The 20,774-nt window shown below is 36.7% G+C and overlaps 1 long non-coding RNA gene across 1 annotated transcript; it reads left to right on the forward strand.

Annotated features, from left to right (window-relative positions):
• The first annotated feature begins 1,228 nt into the window (after nt 1-1,228).
• LOC110352455 (uncharacterized) lies at nt 1,229-19,315 on the forward strand. The gene is made up of 4 exons (XR_002401460.4): nt 1,229-2,305; nt 3,482-3,563; nt 4,582-4,777; nt 18,315-19,315. It is a non-coding gene; the product is annotated as an uncharacterized lncRNA (long non-coding RNA).
• The last annotated feature ends 1,459 nt before the right edge of the window (nt 19,316-20,774 follow it).

Genomic DNA, 20,774 nt, shown 5'->3' on the forward strand with positions numbered 1-20,774 from the left:
GTTTGGATCGTGTCCACTTTGAAAGTGAAGAGTCAGAATTCATAATTATTTTTTATGGCCATGTACAATACAGAAATTCAATTTTTACTTTTATTTAAGTCTAGAAAGTCAGAAGGTACTTGCTGTCAACAAACAGCTCTACATTGATTTCATTGTATTCTGGTGTTTTACCAGGTTATTAAAAAGAATTGGGAACATGCTACGACCTATGATTGTGTTATTATTGTAAAGCTTTTGAGAAGAGCAGAAGGCTCTCAGAGAAGTCTTCAGATTACATTATGCTAACACTGTAGTATGCTTCTACTAATATTTCATATATCTGTGTTCAGATGTAATGAGAATGGTATTCCTACCAGCCCAACAGTCATGGGTGTGCGAGGGACAACATTGTGACTTTGGTTCCAGCTGCAGCTAATAATATTTTCAGCCTCCAGGAGGCATACCAAGTACAAAGCTGCAGCAGTAAAAAGATTAATCTGGATTTACTGTAATTTTAACCTGGCTGTGTAGGCTCAACAAAATGTATGATGTTATTGTTAAATTTACAGCGAATGTTTCTACAAGCATGGTAATAGTAAGGTAATAGTAATGGTAATAGTAAAGTTTGTAATCAGGGATTGATTCTGGAAGGTTCTGTGAGCATTTAGGGAGCGGATCAGATCCACAGAGGCTCAGAGTTGAGAAATAAATTGAATACTCCTTAAAAAAACATCTACCTTAGCACAATGCGCTATAATTTTAGGCAGATCAATTTTTCTAATGTTAATTCTGTTTTGTTTTGTGATGGGAAGGTGTGTATTTTTACACACCTTCCAGTCACACTCTGATACACACTCTGATATGAAATAACATATCAGAGAGGGGCCATGAGTTTTTCAATTTTTTTTTCCTATAAAACAGTACTATGTAAAACAAATGTACTATGATGAACTATAATAAAAACAGCTAGAATTTCATGTGAATCTGAAAAGCGAATCTATGTTATCACACTGCATAAAATATATTATTTCTGTCAACTGAGATATGAATTCAAGACAGTTAAAGTTTGAAGGCTAACAATACAAAGTAATTAGAGAAAGACATTGTCGCCTGAAAATCATCTCACAATGATGTTACCATTTCTGCACTTACAAAGCTATAGCCAATTTAATACTCATAATGTGTTTGTTTTCATCCCACTGTGTTTCAATTCTGAAAAGCACACCAGGAAACAAAGTGTTTTCACATGTGAAGAGACGAAGAGATACAGAAATTGTAGCAATTAATAGCTCTTCCAATGAACTGAGCTTTCAAGGAGAAGACATCATCAGCAATGTTGACTGGAAGAGGAGTACATGAAAACTGGGACCTCAGATGGGCCAAGAAAGGCACAAATACTATTTCCACAGTCTACACAATTTTTCCATCCAGTAGAAAGGCAACAGATCAACTGTGGCATTCCACAACATTCTCAGCATGCCATACAAAATGTCTTATCACTTGGAGCTTTGGAGAAAAGGAAACTATTAAGTTACTCCATCATCAGAAAGCAAATAATAATCTTTTTGAGGACAGATTGCTAGAGAAGACATTAGCAGGAAAACAGATTTTTCTTAGGCAGAAGACAGCTTAATTGTCATTGGCTTGTAAATCAAGGCTATGTGAATATTTGCATTTTTATTGTTGATAATCTAATATTTGTAAAAAGATGTTACTTGTTCTTTTTTTCAGTGACTTGGCAAATATGACAGAAAATTAAGTTTTAGGGTATTTCTGGAGGCACTCTGGTAGTGAATTTATCCCTAAGGCAGTACCATATGGTCAAACAAATCTTCAACAGGAAAGTTTTCAGCCAATTTTTTTCAGATGTTAACATGCTTTATTTTGCACACTGAAATACAGCATGTGATGATAACAGGTGCTACTAAAATGCTAGTAGGGAATTTTTGGATGAATTTGGGTTACAAAAAGAATCCTGAGGTGCAGCACTGGTGTACTTCTGCCTCCAGCCATCACCTCTTGCTTGATTCACAGCACCTCACAGCTGAACACTCTAGGAAGCTTGATTTGTCGTTAATCATAAATACCTGCAGCAATATCAAATGCAGTGGTCTTATTTTCTTTCATTAAGTAGCTGTACCTAATGTACTGGAGTGAGGGTAAAAGGAGACCTCCTAGCTTGTGTGCTTCATGAGCACACAAGGAGGAGACCTCCAAGGTTGTGCTTGATGTGTGGGAGAGGACAAAGTTGGGAACCAGCAGCCTGAAGGTGAGGGAACAACAACCTCTCCATGGTGGAAAGAGTAATAAAAGAAGGTGAGAGGAGGTAAGGGTGGATATGTGATCTTGTTCTCCTTCAGACTGAAAATGAGACCTAGTTTCCTGATTCTCTTACACTTCTTTCCTAATTCTCTTTACCCTGAGGTAAAGAGCAGTCCACTCCTGGGGTCAGCCTTCATTTAGAGTATCGGCTAATTTTGTCAGCTCAAATGTCATAAGAGTGCACTGTGGATCTAAATGGCTTTTCATTTCAAATGTCTCCTGTGTGTATAAATGCAAATTCATGCAATAGAACTTTTTTTGGTCCATTTTGATATTTCTAAAAAAAAAAAAAAAAAAAAAGTATATAACATTTTGTTAGAACCGATAATGACATAATTATGGATTGCATTAGACTTGGCACACATGGGGTTAATTACAGATGCATGGTCTATTTTACTGTTAACATATATCAATTTTTTAAATACTTGAATTTGTTATTTTTGTGTTATATTATAGTAAGTGTTTTATATATAATATTGCTATTTCATGTGAAAGATTAGAATAGCTTTAAAATGTAAAGCTGGCATTGCTTCTGCCTTGAAATACAGTTTTCATGCAGACACCACTCCTCAAATACTGGTATGCAAGATGAATGAAGCATTTTCTGTGGATGTTCAGTACATTCAATCAATAGTATGCCAGGAGAATTTAGTCACATTGCAAGATTATGTCTTGCAATATTATTTTATTGATTTCTTCAAAAGTGCCAATAAAAGTCATCAAAAGGAGTGTATGTTCCAACTGTGATTGGCTGTCTAGGATCATTCTACCTTTTTTCTCTTCTAATTACTGTTTGCTTTCCCTGCTTTCTCCCTTTATGGAACTTCTGGGGGAAACTGTAACCAAAAAAAACCTAGAGGAGGCATTTGGTAAATGATTTCCATACAATTTTCCGTTATCGAAAACATCTTTTGTTTTCTGATGAAAAGCTGTATTTTAATGCTTAATTGTAAAACATGCATCACATTAAGGTTAGCAAAAATATGTTTCATGTAAGGGAATATTTTATTGAGTGTCTCTAATTTAAGGTCGGAAATGAAAACATGCAGATGAATATGTGTAATGACAGGGATAAGTATTACTAAAAGACTTTACACAGTAAAATCATTAATCAGTTTATTGAAAACTCTAGCTGATAAATCAGAGATTGAGGTGTTGTTTCACTTTTATTCTTTTTCAGAAAAACTGGAGCCCCAAGGCCCTCAGTGGGACTATGTGAAGGCAAGAGCAGCAGCCTCTCTTTTGCTGGTTCTGAGAAGGAGGTGGGAAGGGGGAAGACTGTAATCTTTTGATAGTGCCAGTTGAAGTTCTTTTATTTTTCCTACTTCCTTTTCCTTTTGTGAAGAGTGCTGGTAATGGTGTATATGAAGACTTCATGTCAGGCTGAAGCAGCATCCCTACAATACCTGGTTTGTAGCTGGAGTTAACCTGACCACCTGTATTATCATTTGTTATTTAAAATGCTGATTTATCTTTATGCTGGAAGCTTTGACAATAGAGTTAAACTGAATGGGAGGTACAGTACTGGAGAGAGGAAGACTGAATTTTGGAGTATGAACATCTCAGTGTTAAAATGCCTCTAATACAGTGCTTGTGTAGGGGAAGGCTCCCTGAAACGTTAGGCAATTTTTTAGGTGCTATTTTATATACCTTTCTTATTCTGTTTGGTATGGAAAGATTGCTATTTGAAGTAACATACTTACAGTTATTGATGTGCAAACAAACAAACAAACAAAAAAACCCCACCAAACGGGTATAACTATCATAACATATTTGTCTATTGCTTTTCCTCTTTTAAGACATTAATATTCAGATTTTGGTTTAAGCTCAGGATAGAAACTGAAGGAAAAGAGCATTTCTTGAGGCATTTGTATTTTATTTTCCTTTCTACCTGTCTATTATTCCAACTAAGCACATTTCCCATAAGCAGTGCTTGGTTATCTGTTATTTATAATTGAAAAGATTCTTATATTTATTTGTCATTCTCACCCATGCATAGGAATTAAGTCTTGGAGCAAAAACTTGGAAGTCTTTGCATCAGTAAATTGATTTTTTTGCATCCATACTAATCTTTGCAAGTGTCATTTGGACTCACTAAACAATAAAAGAAAGAAAAAGGGAGTGACTACTCTCCTCCCCCCCCGCCACTTTTAAAAAAAAATCTCAATTTATGTCCAAAGCCAGAGTGTGGTTGTCTTGGCAGGAGGTGGAAACAGTGGATCTTATCTTGTGGAAGCTTGACTTTTATTTTTGTATATATTTTTGTTTTATTTTGTATAGATATTGTCTGTACTCTGTTCACGTATCAAAACAAATCCAGTAACAAGTGGGTTTGTAGCACAAAGCTTCAAGATAAGAAGGTGATAGAAGAAGACAATGTAAAGCAAATGAAGAAGCAGACATTAGCTTGGCATCTACTGCTGCAGTGCCTGCACACCATCATCTTCAATGTGTTTATCTGCACAGTGCCCTTGAGGTAAAATTAAAAAAAAGGTCTTAACTCTTTTTTTTTTTTTTTTGAGTTGCCTTTGCAAATGGGTGATTCACACAGCAGATTTTTAGCCCTTTTTAGGGCCTATTTACAGTGAAATAGAGCCCCATCAGAGCTAATTTTAGACTAGCTATCTGTATTAGCACAGCTGCTGTGATCAGCAAAGGCTGCACAGGATTGTGCTGGAAACTAGGCTTGGATGGGCACCTGAGCCTTAAGGTTGCTTCACAGCAACCTGCTGTTGCTCATTCAAAAAGGGCTTGCATGAGACTGCACCAGATGCTGTAGCTTATTGGGCTGCTTCCCCATCAAAGACTACAACAGGGAGCACAGAGGGAAGGGGATGGGAAGATAATGATGAAACAGGAGTTTTCAGTACCAACCACAGGTTTTTCTGGTGGTGGCTATCAGTTGGCAGAGACCAATCACCCTCAGTGCTGGCACCAAACTCCATGAGGGCATGTAAGGACATAGGCACAGTGAGCTCAGGTCAAACCAAAGGTCCAGCTGGTGAAATGTTTTGTTCATAGGAATAAATGCTGGGGGATGCTCCAAGAGCAATACTCTAACTGTTTCAGTTCACAGGATTTTTCTTCTGGGTATTTTGTAAGCTTCAGTAGCAAGCATTTTATTATTATTATTATTATTATTATTATTATTATTATTATTATTATTTTTAAAGGAGTTGTCTGGTCTTCCTTGGTGTTCGTATAATCTTCTAGTCTTCAGTGCTTTCTTTTAACGAGTTTTGCAGGTTTATCACCTGCGGAAGTTATTCATGTGAGAAAGACGTACTGCTTTTATTTTGTAGAATATGGATCTTCTTTTCAGTTATGAAGGACAAATTGGATGTCAGTGGGGAAGGAAGACAAGGATAATAACATATTGAAAAACATAGTCTTTTTTTTTTTTTCCCTTTTGGGTGATGTCTCAGCTTGCGTAAATTCTCTTCCTCTGCTTGACAATGAGATGATTATTATTTTTAACAGGTCACAATGCATTGGAGTTCTTTTTTTTTTTTTTTTTTATCTATATATAATAATAATAATTATTATTATTTTTCTGAGAGCTCATAGGTTAGGCCTTCCTCTTATTTGGGATTTCTGCTGAGTTTTGGAATACCTTCTGTAACTTCAGCATAACATTTGCAAGGGTTTCACATTTATAGCTGTTTGAACCTCCAGGAATTTTGTACTCTATAATCATCCAGGAATAATTAATACTGAAACTTAAACAAATATATAGTCCTGAAATAGTTTCTAATATAAATATCTTTGTTTGCATACTGATGCATAGATCTCTTTTAGACATTCAGTAATGTGGGCAATATATTCTGGCCTCTTCCACACCTACCACCTGAGTACTCTTTGAATTTCTGTCACACCCAGTTGTGGAGTGCGGGATCTTTATATCTCTATAAATCTGTGCATTTTTTTCTTCCATCTCTAACTCTTCCTCTCACTCTTGCAAAAAGCTGATTGCTTTTGGATTTGTCTCTTTGTTGCCAAATGACCTCCTTGCTGTGTAGTTTTTGATATTTTTTTTGGTCAAGGGTCTCACTTTTGTACCCGGTGGTCTTATAACTAGCAGATACTTTGTGATTTGGTGGCATTGGTGGTTTTCGTTGCTCAAGGGACTGTTTCCATTTAAATGCAAGACTGTCGAGATTTAATGAATATTGTTTATGGTCTGTCGTCAGCCCTTGGAACTCCATTCCAAATGTAATTAAAAAGCAACAAAGAAACCAAAGATTGGAAATGTGGTGATTCTCGGTTTTTAATCTTCCTCAGTTACATGTAATGAGTCATCAATGCTAAAACAACTTATAGGTAGCAAATGGAAAAAAATCACAGATTTTTAGAGATATAAATATATATATATATATATATAAAAGGATGGTAAGGATCCTACAACAGGAACAATGACTGCTGTTGGTGAGGATGTCCCAAGGAATGATTCTTGATCAAGACTGCCATTGCATATGGCCACAGCAGTCAATACAACTTCTGTTAACTTGCTTGTTGGGGTTCTAGGCAGATTGTAAGGCAGGGTGAGAAAGAAAAACTGCACTGAAAAACTTTTGCTGGAGCCTGCTCCAGTCAAACTCCTTACATGCAGATACCTCACAGTTTTCCCAGAAATAACTGCTCTGGGAATGGAATTTATTTAATTTCTCTTTTGTACCCTAAACTACCTGAATTGTCCATGAATCAAGAAGCATGATTTTGGAGACACTTTGCTCCAAGAGGGATTCTATCATACACATTCCCTAACAGACAAGACATGCATCCACATCTGGGGCAGTTCCTGATCCAAAAGGGACACCAGACCATTCTCATCCTCCCTCTCTTTTCCAACATTGGTGTAAATGAATCACCCTAAAGAAACATAAGAGCTCCATAGTTTGTTCATTGTAATACAACTTTTACACTGTAGGAACACAAGATGTATCTATGAGATGGGTATGCCACAGACACCAGTTATGGTAGGGAAGCATTGGCACAGTTTTGACTGTGATCTTAAAGTTGTTGAATTGAACGCATCTTTTAGAAATCAGCTGAGAAAAGATTTTTTCCTACTGGCATTATAAGCAATAGCTAAATTACAAACAGTTTTATATACTCCTAATCATAAATGAAAGAGTGAAAACATCTGTATTGATCACATTGATCTGGAGAGCTACTACAGAATTCTAGCACATTGACTGTAATTCTTCATCTCTGATGTTATGTATTACAATTAAAGAATTGTAATTCCTCCTTACCCATTTTAATCAGAAAATTTTTTTTTTCAGCAAACTTTGTGTGCTTTAACTTTTCATCTTATTCTGTTGTATAGTTCAGGGCCACTTACCAGCTATTTTTGTTCTAGACAGAGCTCAAAATAGCTTGCTTTTTATTCTGAAAGAAGGGCATAATTACATTAAGCCTGAAAAGATGGAATAGTTCAGAAAGTAAACGAAAAAAAAAAGATTTCTACAATTTGACATATGCAGTGTATAGACTATGAAAATTACTTCTATTTAGAGTTATTAATGATAATGATAATTTGCTTATGTAATATAAGGTTAATGAGATATTTCAAAATATGGCAATTATAAGCAGTCCATAATTAATAAAAACGTTATCTAAACCTGAACTTTGAAATCATTTTAATTATCACCTTTTAGGATAATAATATAGTAAAAAGAAGAGTGACTGCATTTTACAGTCTGTGAGAAATCCATGCTCCTGAAAATGCTTATGCACAGCTACAAAAAAAAAAAAACAAAAAAAAAACAACACACATCTGTGTGTAATAGTGGTACTTGCTAATTGGATTCAAGGGAACTATTTTATCTTCCTACTAAGAGGCTTCTGTGTTAAATGGGGAAATACAGGAAACCCAGCAAGAAATAGCTAGAAAGAAGTGAAATAGCCATTCATTATGTTAACAGAATGAAGGGGCTTAGAAAAAAAATATCTATACATTATGACATTTTCTTTTCTATTTATAAACTTTTTAATAGCAGCATTGCGAAGGGCATGCAAACTCTAAAGCATTACAAGCACTATACTGAAAAACAGGGAAATAAATCATGTCACACCTGCAGACTGTCCTCCAGGAACAGTTAGGTTCTTGTACAAAAGCAGAACACATAATGTCCTTGGATTAGATACCCACCAGTGCAGGGCTTGCTCAAGAAGCCTGAATACACCAATGCTTTGCAAATATTTTTGAAATTTGATCCACAATGCTATGCATGGGCATCGCTTTCTAATATGTTTTATGTGTCAAGTATCTGCTGAAATATGCAACTTCTAAAGATATGTACAAAATATTTTTTAACCTTACCTTACCTACAAAGAGTTGAGCCACGTAACAAGAGTTGTGCAATGTAACGCCAGAAGCTAGTTCACTCGCTCTGACTACAAGACAGACAGTTAAGGGGTGATCTGAACACAGCCTATAGGAAAATCCAAGCAGAAGCTTCAAAATAGAGGGTTTTAAACATCTGACCAAGGTACAAATGGTGAAAGTTGAAGATGGTCATATTCAGACCCTATTTATTTGTTTATTTTAAAGGTAACAATATGGACAATGGTTTGAAAACAAAAATTCTTGTTTGAGCATAAATATTAGACTTGAAACAATTAATGCATAGTGGCCTGTACTGTGCAGGGTGCCAGAATGCATGGCCACTGCAACCCAGATTAATTACTAGCTATTGTTCCAACCAGAGCTATTAACCATAAACACCATATTCATAAGTGTACTTAGCTACTGATTTCAATGGGAATATGAGCCTGGGTTCATCCCACTCAACACAGAGAAGAGTCCAGAGTCAGAATGTTCTGCAGGCATTTTTGCAATAGGCATTTCTCCAACAGCTACTGCTTATGCAACATGCAAATATAGCAAGGTATTGCTCTGTAGCAGTCACCTCTAGGAACTACCTACAGCTGCGCAGTATTTTAAAAACCTGTTTTCCAAACCTTCTGGGAGCTTTTTAATAGGATATAGAAAAACAGATAGTTTACAGGTACGCTTCGTAATGACCACGTGCTGGGATGAATCTTTTGGGTTTCTCAGGGCAATTCCATTGGCATAGTAATTCTGTTTTGTTTTTTTTTTTATTATTTTTTTTTTTCCTCCCCCTCAGTATGGGAAAAAGATTAATTTACATGAACAGTGTTTGCAGTACTGGGCTCTTCATGTGAAATAAATACATTTCAGTTGACTACTTCTACCACTATAGTCAGTTTTACAAATTTCACTTAAATTATTGTTAAGAAAAAACTTATTACTACTTTGATCATTCCTTAAGTCTATATTTAAGGTTCAGGCTGTCAAATAATATTAATATTTAAAATTATTCTAGATATTTTCAGTGCCCATTTATGAAGTTGAGTGAGTTTTTATTATTATTCTTAACTGTCTACAAAAAGACCTTTATAGGTGGATTTCTGAGGGATTTTTTTTTAATGTTCTGTTGATGCCTGCTTTTGTAAAAATCACAGTTCCCCAAGGTACTAGCCTGCAAATGTATAATAATTTTGACTTCTGAGTTGCTACTTTGATGAACAGTTGTGTACTATTTTATTACATTAATTGACTTATTTTGACTTCGTTTGTGTCTAAATTGTTTCTCAAGCATTTTGGTAGCACTTGTGCACAGTGGCAAGACTGGGTTGCAACTGAAATAAATAGTAAAGTTCAATAACTTCATCCTCTCACAAACTGAGATGCATTTATGCAGCATTTGGTGTGTGAAATTAGATTTTTAAGCATTTCTACTGACATAAACTGCCTCCTGCCTTTCTTGGGGTTGATTGCTCTATTAATTGCTTTGAGACAAAGTGACAGTACCATTAATGGAAGAATATATGTGTAAACTCTGAAAGATGCAGAAAGGGGAGAGGCTTACATTTCACACACTAGTTGTTATGCAGATCTGGTGAGCTGGGGAATTTCTCTGAGCTATAGTAAATGTGAACAATTACTGCATGGGGAGCAGTTACTGATAGTACCAGTTTTCTTCCTCCTCCACTACACTCTTGTTCTTTGCCAACCAGATTTTTGTTACAGATGTCACATTCCCTGATGGATTGTGTCATGGAATTGCAGTATTTGTTTAATCAAACTATAATGTCTAAACAGATTTATGTGTTGATTAAAGAGACAAGCTTTGATTGCCTTCTGTTGTTGCAGGGAGGGGAAGAAATGTGTGCAGTGCTACAGTAGCTGCAACATGGACAGAGGAGACATGACACTGAATGGAATTTTTCCTTTTGTCACCACCTTTTTAGCTTTCAGTACAAGTTTTTGTTTCACATCACTTTTACCTTCTCCTATCCCCCTTTCTCTTCAGAATCTGAAAACCTCAGTGGTCCAACCTCCTGTATGAGGCTGTAACATGTACATGAGATAAGATCGCAGGCAGAAACAAGCTCACTTTCTGTCTGCATTCAGAACTGGTTCTCAACTGGCAGTATTAGTGATGCATTAGCTGGATGCTGGATTTAAGCTGATAGCCTCAGTCTGCAGTTGTTTTACATCTGGCTGAATGGAAGAACAGGCAAAACTGACTTGAGTTTGTCTGCAAGAGGTTGTGCAGGCATATTCACGCATGATTCCTGAAACAAGATCTATTTATCCTTGATATGTTAAAGCTTGTATTTTAGAAAGATGTCCAGACTTTTAATTAAAAAAAAACAAACAACACAAATCCGTGTTTCTAAGTGATGGTGAATGACTTGCTCTTTTCAAGTTTTATGCATTATAAACATTAAATTATACACAGGGTAGGATCCTGCTGAAGTTAAGGAATGGAAGCTACAGCTGTGGAGCACAAATGAAATCAAAGTGAAATGTGCAAACAGAAAGCTACTGCTTATTCTGTTTGCTTCTCTCACCTGCTGAAACCTGTCATTAGCTTATGGTGAAATGATTGCCTTTAATCAAAAACATTGGTTGTTTCTTTGTTTATAGATTTTTTTTTTCCCTTTTCTTTTAAGTGGAATTTACTTTATGGTAAATCAGTTCAGAATACCCGAGATGTACATAGAATATAATGAAAATCACCTTTTTTTTACTTACCTTTCTCAGATCTGGTAGTCAAGATGTGACATATAAAAAGTACCATTATAAACATATATAAATAGTTCAAACAAAGAAAAAAAGCTCTTTGAGGCAGTGTCACAATAGTTAAGTATAGAGAATACCAATCCTCTAGCAAATTAATATAATTAGATAATTGCCGACTTTTTCATTTGCATAAGTCCTCTATAATTTGCCCTAACACTACATTCACTCTGTATTGTGAAAGAGTGACAGATGATATGTCTTTGACAATTCTTATAGCCTTTCATAGCCATCTTTTGTGAAGTCTGCTGTATTAAAGCTAGAATTAAGGCTTCTGAGTTGCATTGGCAGTTGGTTTGATTAGCTACATTTGGTATCATTGGTTTTGATAAAACTACAGAAAATAATCAGAAAATAGGGGTAAGCTAGGCTATTCCCTGACTTCAGGGCAGAAACATCTGCAACTATTCTGTTCACATGAGTGCTCTTCTAAGGAGGTTCATAAGAAACCTTTGCTTCTGGATATGTCCCATCTTTCTTTTCAGTGTTGCTTTTCACTAATGCAAGATGAAGGTGTTTCCTCACATGTAAATTAGTTTTCCTTTGTTGCAATTAAAGTCAGAGTGATATGGAAAATAGCATGAGTTGAAAATTCTGTTGAAATTGTGTTTTGACAAGTTAGGTTTCTAACAGAACAATTTTTTTTTTCTTTCTTTCATAAAATAAAAAATAGAACAAAATAAGTGCAAACACAGGGCAATGAACTATTTTGCTTTGGAGAGACTGTTGCAGCACCCTGTAAATACACCCTTTCACTGATTCTATTTTTTATATGGGACTAGTTCTTGTGCCATAAAATAATTCTGTAACTCTGGATACCAAACATTGTTTCTAGCCATGTTATTCCTGGAAACCAATTCTTATAATTATTCTGGGATATGGAAAATGGGAAGTGTGCTCATCTGAAATCACAGTGATGTTTATGTATATTTTGTTTAGCTGAAGACATAAATATAAAATTGGCCTCTCATTAAATATGGACAGCATTCTGTCCAGGCAGCTTATTCTGAGTGGCAAAAACTATCAGGTTGTTTTGGAGGTTGTTTTTTTTTTTTTTTTTTTTCTTGTGAAGTGGTGTTGGCTCCCATATAACTTTGCTCAGTACACCTAGTGAGAGGTCAGAAATCTCTAGGACTAAACAATACCTCATTCAGAGAATACTGGGGTTGCACGTCTAAATGCAGGGTGCTGCACCTGGGTCAGGACATTCCTGGGTGTGAGTACAGACTGGGAGAAGAACTCATGGAGAACAGCCCTGTGGAGAAGGACTTGGGGGGTCTGATGGATGAAAAGCTTGACATGAGCCAACAGCGCACACTTGCAGAAGTGCCAACTGCATCCTGGGCTGCATCACCAGAGTGGCCAGCAGGGCAAGGGAGGTGATTGTTCCCCTCTACTCTGCCCTTGCGAGGCCCCACTTGGAGTCCTGCATTCAGGTCTGGGGCTCCCAGTGCAAGAAGAAGGTGGAGCTGTTAGAGCAGGTCCAGACAAGGGCCACAAAGATGCTCAGAGGGCTGGAGCACCTCTCCTATGAAGAAAGGCTGAAAGAGCTGGGGCTGTTCAGCCTGGAGAAGAGAAGACTCCAGGGTGACCTCATCACAGCCATTAAAGGAGTCTTATGAAAAGGATGGAGAGAGACTCTTTACTCGGGTAGATAATGATAGGACAAGGGGGAATGGTTTTAAACGAAAAGAGGGGAAATTTAGATTAGAGCTTAGAAGGAAATTCGTTACTCAGATAGTGGTAAGGCACTGGAACAGGTTCCCCAGAGAAGCTGTGGATGCCCCATCCCTGGAGGTGTTCGAGACCAGGTTAGATGACGCCCTGAGCAACCTGATCTAGTTGGTGACATCACTGCCTGTGGCAGGGGCATTGAAACTAGATGATCCTTGAGGTCCCTTCCAACCCAAGGCATTCTATGATTCATTCTATGATTCATTCCTGAACAATGATACTCTAAAAAGAACCTCTGTAAGAATGACAGATGGCATATCGTTTATCTGCTACTAGATATTGCAAAGGATTAATTTGAGCCTACTAATTTCAGGGTTTGTCAATGGACTTTATGTGTCATAAGTGTATATCAGGGTAAAGAGAAAAGGAATATTGTTTCATCTTCTGCCTGTTAATGTAGTATGATGCTAAAATATTTCTTTGGATGGCAATGATTGCTAGATTTGCCAGGGTACATCGTATTCTGCCCTATACTTTTTTTTTTTTTGACTGTTTATGAAATGTAAAATCATTATTGGGAAATTTGCTAGGGTTCATATAGTTTTGGCACCAGAAAAAGTCCATTATTCATTTTTTTTAATCTATGTTTCAAGGTAAACTAATTAATGATTCAAAATTCATAGGAGAGCATCAAGCCCCTTGAAACACTTAAAGGCTATAATTTATAAGAAAGTTTTAAAAAATATGAAGGTTTTCTAACTAGCAACATAATCATAAAGAAGAGATGCTTGTCCACAGTTGTCATATCCGAGACAGAAATCCATTATCTCCCATTGTGACTCAATTAAGCAGCAGAAGTGAGTGTTTAATGTTAAATTGCAACAGATTAAGATCAGGGTTTATGAACTCCTAAACAATGTAGTGATCTATTGGGGCAATTTATGGTAACATCAGAATTAGAGATAAGGAAAAAAGAAAAAAGACATTTCAGGCTCTGTCTATTACTTTATAGCAGCACAGAGATCTGATCTTTGTTCCAAAGAAAAATGAAGAAAAAAGAAAAAAAAAAAAGTAAATACAAACAGAAAGAACTAAAGAAGCTGAAGAAAAACAGAAGGCAATCCCTTTTCCAAATATGCTATGACTGAATTGGGGAGTAACTTTCCCTGGGAAGCACCACTGGTTGTCAAACTGCTGCTGATATGTGGAAGCAGCTCTCATATATCCCACCTGAAAAATATCTAGCTTTGTTGTGCCAATTAATCCCTGTCATTTCCCGTGAACTTTACTTCTGGTTAGCTGAACTGCAAACTCCTGCTCCACTGGTTGCTGAAGATGCCTACTATAAGTTATTATCACTGCACTGAAGGCTGTCAGGCAGAAGTTATACAAGACAGTGCTGAATCTAATTGCATTGGGTCTTGATCCTGAAAACCTTACAGTCATTTCTAAATATATTGTTAATTCCATAAATTGATGATTAAATGCTTGTGGAATTATTGCAATGTCAACTGCCTGGCCAGAAATTACTAACTAAGCAAGAACTTTCAGTATGATTTATAATGCATTGTTTTGGATTTTGTTTTACATAAGAGTGTTATCCATTCGACCCATCAGGTGAAAAAAAAAAAAAAAAAGAGAGAGAGAATAAATTAACTGCTAGCCCAAGTCCCTAGATGCCTTTTTCCCTCCCCTAGGAAAAAAGCTGAGCTTTGATATCACTGCTTTATTGCAAGGTCTAGCTGGTTGTCACTCTCCAGCTGTTCCTGGCTTAAGGAGGCAGAAGCTGTCAACTGACTAGGCAGTTTTATAAAGTTTGAGAATTGTTACTCTGCTTCAAGTCTGAAAGACAGCTTGGCATTTTTCAGTATTCTCTTACCAGGCAGAGGTAGTAGTAAGAGAGAGGAAGAACATATTCAACTGTGGCTGCTGTGCCTTATTGTTTTGAAGATGTTCTTAGTGAGCAATAAATAGTTATGAACCAGTGGTGTGTATTCTAACTCTATACACTGGTATCTCTTTTCAGAATAGCCCTTAAAATATAAGACAGCCCAGGTTTGGCAAGAATCAGGATTAATCTCAAGCTTGTGAAAGGGAAAAAGGGAAACAATCATCTAAACTGAGGTGCCTAGTGTTACTCTAGGTGGTGGTGTAAAGCATTATTTCAAGTCCCCCATTATGACTCCAGGAGAAAGCAGACTGCTTCAGGCTCTGTATCACATCCATCAGTTCTACATGGATGATGAGCATATCTGATGGTAGCAAGCACCCATGTTTGGGCAGCTAGGTCCTGCGCTAGACCTCTTAAATCCTTACAGCAGGACCTAAAGAGGTATTTAGCTCACCCTAACAAACACAACTGCCAGTGGACTGCTGAACAGCATGCTAGGATACACTAGGCTAGCCACTGACTGTAGTGAAAATGGAGACACTTACATGAATGCTGGTGTTGTAAATGCTGAAACTGAAATGTCTGACTCTGCAAATGAAGTCTGCCCAATGGAGCTGAAGCCCACCTATGGTGAGTACACAGACGGTGTCTTCCTATCTCCTGTTTCAATCACTTTGGCTGGGATGCCTCTCACCCATCCCTTGGAAAGGTCAGCACACATCTTATTCTTGCATTCAGTGCTGGCCGTGTCAATGTGCTGAACGCACAGATCCTCAGCATACTTCTATGCCTGGCCTAGTACAACACTTCCACTCTTGCTGGTTCAACAGCTGGGAAGTGGACCCCCCTGCTATTATTCCTGAGATAACTTGTGTTTGCATTTGTGACATGAAGAGCGTGTTGTACTAGTATTAACAGAAGAAGTGGCTTGAGCAAAGTCTAGTGAAGCAATGTAGTTCCAACAATGTGAGTTAATTAGTGGGTGTTGCTAAAAATAGAGTAACACTTTTGGGTTTTATATGTAACCAAACTGAAGACATATTTCATTTACTAACATTTTTTTTTCCCCAAAGCCTTAAAGACCATCTGAGTCTTCTCAATTATATCAGAGTTAGATATTGCTTGTAGCAATCCTTTTGAAAATTAAAATTGACTGGCTCAGGCCTGGCAACCAGAAAATCCATAGCAGGTCTCTGTGTAGCAACAGCATTTTCAACACACTGAACCTTTTCTACCTCTTTGTGAGGTTGGGATCTTTAGGGAATTTAATACAATAAGATTAAGTGTGAGACCTTGTAGAAGGGGATTCCCAGAATGTAAAAACTTTCCATGACAATTTTGAACTTGCACACCCTTGCCCCTGCATACTTTCATGGCCCAAGACATTTGTGTTGAAGTTCTCTGGCCTGGATCAGTTGTGGAAGATGGGATACTGGCTGTTAAAGTTCTCACTACGTACCTTGGGCTCCTTTTGATTGGTGATGATAAGCTAGGTTTTGAACAGATAATTATTATTACTATTTTTAATATATATACCCTGAAGGAATCATTAACTGTTATAGGGTGGTCTTTTGCCTCAGAATATTGCTTGCCTTGGTTTCCAAAAATCTGAAGCTATGTTACTACCCATCTCCCCTTTTGTTTCCTTGTTTGGAATGTGAATTTCAAGTGTAAGCTCACAGCTGCTTTTTCTATTGCACAGGGAAAGGAAGGGTGTGTGTGACATGCTGCAAACTTGCTGCCACCCTCCTGCTGCTGGCCTTAGGGTCTTCCACTAAGAGTTGTTTGCAACAGGGTCTTGTCAGAGTGCAGCCATATTGGCTGTCAAGAAATGATAGGCTCTCAGTTTGCTGCTGGTGCTCTCATCCTCACAGAGTTGTTTTGAATTTCTTTCTTGCTATTTCTTTTGGTGCTTATATGCACATTTCCATTCATACTTCATTCATACTGACCTTAATATTGCTGTCATTGATCTCTTCGGGAGGACCTAAAACAGAGCAGAGGCAGAGAGAGAAGATGTAAGGATTAAGCTTATGTTTTCTCAGCCAGAAGCCAGAACAGTAACCTTAACAATGCACTTTATTTCCATGTTCACAGCAGATAAGCAGTGGCTCATTTTCAGGGACTGATTTGTCTGAAATGACAGTAGCTCTATACAAGTATGAGTATGTTCAGCAGGCAGTGCACTTACAGAGAACAATTTCAGAGATATATTAAATAAGTCAACTAAATAATAAATATGAACATGTTAACTAAAAATACTCAGGAATGGTGTTGTGAAACAAAAAAGGTATTCATTTTGTTAAAAATTACAAGTATAGAATTATTATTTTTGTAACAAGGAAAATTATTTTCCATTAGTGTCCATGTTTTCTTTTTGATCTATATACTTATTATTTCAAACATTATTGTTTAAGAACACAGTGCTTACATATGTTTTAAAGTCTCTGGTTTGTAGTTACACTAGAATTGTTATATGTTTAATAGAGCAGCTGCTTGTACCCATTAAAGGAATCTTTTCTATGGGATAATTAAATTATCTCCCAGAACGACAGAACATGTCAGGTACAAATTGAGTCTACAGAGGGTGCTTTCCCCCTGAGGTACATTCATATAGCTTTAACAGCAAAACTTTCTAGTTTAGATTGGCCTTATTCAAACGAACAGTGCCTTACTCAATCAGAAATCTTGGGTGTAGGGTATTGGTATGAGTAAAATTTTTCACACAGTACAGCAATGAGAGCAGTTTCTTACTCTTCAAGGGACAAAGATACAGACTGCTCTTATTAATATTTAATCAAACATTCATTAGAATGCACAGCAACATAAAATGAACACATCCTTTCCATACAAAGATTCTCTGTGATTCAAATTGAGCAATCTACATCACATTAACACTCTCTACAAGACTTCTACTAAAATTACATCTACAGCTGAACTAATTTCACACAAAGAAGGGAAAATCTGTCATTATTAAAAAAAAAAATAAAAAAAAAAGAGAGAAAAAAAAAAGAAAAAATCCCCTGGAAATCCAGATATATTCTGTACTTTTGTTGTGACAGAAATGGAAATCAGCATCTTGGATGGGACATATGTTGGGGTATACTTTCTTTAGCTAGGACTAGCTGGAATTTCTATTAATCTTCTCTCTGAATATTTTTCAAAGATCTAGCTAGAAATGTTATACTAGCAGGGGAAGAAACCAGGCTATGTCTCTGGGCAATATTTATCCTTCCAGCAAGTTTAAATGAAACAGGTGTTAAATATAGTGGAATAGTATTTCACAAAGGTGTCTTAGGTCTTCTGAGAAACTCTTTCTCATTTATGTTGCAGATGTCCAGCACTAACATCAATAACAACTGCAGATGTGCAGCTGCTGGCAAAAATAAGTGCAAGTACAGCAATGGAGAAAAAACAAAAGCTGAAGAATCTGATCTCTCTTTTATTTTTTTCTCTCTCTCTCTTTTTTTTTTTTTTTTTTTTTTTTTTTTTGTAGAAATGAAGGAATTGTGATAAATTGATTAATCCCAGTGGAACACAAACATGGAAATGCATGCTGGAATATGGGAGAACAAAGCTTTACAGACTGGCCAAGTTATTTCTATGTGAACAGTAGGACCTATTAACGTTATCCCTGCCGTGACGGCAGTACTGTGCAGTGCTAATTCTATCTCCAGCTTGTTCTTGCAGTACTGGTGAGGGTGTTGGGCACTTCTGCTCTGGACAAATGTAGACTTCACAAGTCTTTGCAACTTAACATGTCCAGTGAGATGATATCCTACAGGTAGTCTCAAATCATGTTTTCACTTGAGCCCAGCCAAGATTCTCTCTCTCTCTTTTCCTTTCCCACTTCATTTGTTTTTGTTGACAAACACATCAATCTTAAAGAGATTGTCACTTCATTTAAATCAAATGGATGCAAATGTGCTTCTCTAATTATCTATGCGTAATACCTCACAGCTTGTGTCTGGGAGGCTCTTCACAAAATTAAATGAAAACTGCTGAAAATGTGATGAGACATCATTTTCTGTAAAACAAATAAACAAGAAATTGTTGGATCCCACAGGATTTTGTTTCAGGAAAGCCAATTTCCATGAGATGTTATTTTATGAGTTCTAAAGATGCTTCCAATTTTTACTGCGATCACCTCATGAATAAAATTTATAAAGTTTGTCTGTTCAAGGAAAGATTCCGTTATCTATCTGTCATGTAATGAAACTGTTGAAATGCAGATGTTTGTCTTCAGGGTCACGAAGTATACCTGTAAGTATATTTGGAGTATCAGCCAAGCAAAGTATTTCTAGACTCTCTGGGATTTATGTTAGTGATTTTCTCCAAACAGCATCTTGCTATTTTAATTATATGATTAATAATATGATATGATTATATGATATAATTAACTATATATACAATTGAAGTAAGTGCATAGCCAATTTTACTAACTCCTGTTTTACTTGATGCATATTTTGATTTCATGAATATCTGCGACAGGCAAACTGAAGTTTCCAAGTGAATCACATTCCATTCAATTATTTTGTTTATTTATATATATTTAGAAATACTGTAGCAATATTTCTAAATAACAGAACAGAAACAGATGTGGGAAGTTATTTTTACTGGTATGCCACAGATTAAATCTCAGATACAGTTTCCATTCCTTTATTCGGTTGATTGCCTTGGCACAAAGCTCTCCCAGAGTTTCTGCTGTTGACTGCTGACACTGAATGAAAGTGCATTCACATTGGGATGATCAAGCCTAGCCCTTCTCCAATGAATTTATCATTCCAGCACTCTGTTTAGCACCAAACGTTCTGCTAATTAGTTTTCTCTCTTAGTTTTCTCCAGGTTCCCCTTACCAGTGCCACCTTCTCTCTCTGCTCATGAGGAAAGAAACATTTTTATACGTATCTGATACAACCAATACATAAATAATGGCATGTGGAAACAAAGCAAATTTTACATGATAGTAGGTTGGAGATACTACTCATTCACTGAGAACACAATTAATCCTGCAGATGACCATGAAGATGAAGACTGCCTAGCTCCTTTGCTGCAACTAATACTCCATATTATTGCTGATTATACCATCTGCTTCTTGCATTTTGTTTGCTTGAACTGGAAATAAGGGATTTAGCTGTAAATTAAAGGATTAAAGATGGACCATCTTTCACCACTATGCTTTCTTTATTTGTCCAGGCTAATTAATATGGCAATTTATGGGCAATTTACATTTTCTTACTCTGAAGAAAACACCTTTTTAAGATCTAATTTCAGCAGAAGTAGAGATACAGAATCATGGAAGATGAAAAAAAGAAAGACACTGTGGTACATCGCATGGTAGTAAGCCTCTTTTGTCCTAAGGCTGCTCAGAGGTTACTGTAAATGAGTGGTTTGGCTCGAAATGAATTCAGAAGCTGCCTCTAATACCACATATATATACACTGACAACAAAAGTAGATGTAGTGGTAACAGAGAGAAAATGAGGAGAGAGAATGAAGAGACAATGTTAGAGAGAGAATGAAGATCAGAGCCAGGAAATTTTGGATTACTCTCCTCTACAGTGTGGCAATTTTAGTGCTTCTAAAGGAAAGGTCAGCAGAAGAGAACTTTGTTGTTGTGGTTCTTCATGTAAGTCTGGAGCACTGTATATCTTTTTACAAGATGCCTGGCTAGCTTCTTTTAGTAGAAGTGTTATGTGCAATTCACTTCATTTTGCTTGAACCTCAGTTGTGTTTTTCAGGCAATGCAATCATCATTCAGGCCCATTCTTTTAGATGGAACTATCCAATCTGA

The sequence above is a fragment of the Anas platyrhynchos genome, chromosome 2, assembly GCF_047663525.1.
Source record: "Anas platyrhynchos isolate ZD024472 breed Pekin duck chromosome 2, IASCAAS_PekinDuck_T2T, whole genome shotgun sequence".
Taxonomy (NCBI): domain Eukaryota; kingdom Metazoa; phylum Chordata; class Aves; order Anseriformes; family Anatidae; genus Anas; species Anas platyrhynchos.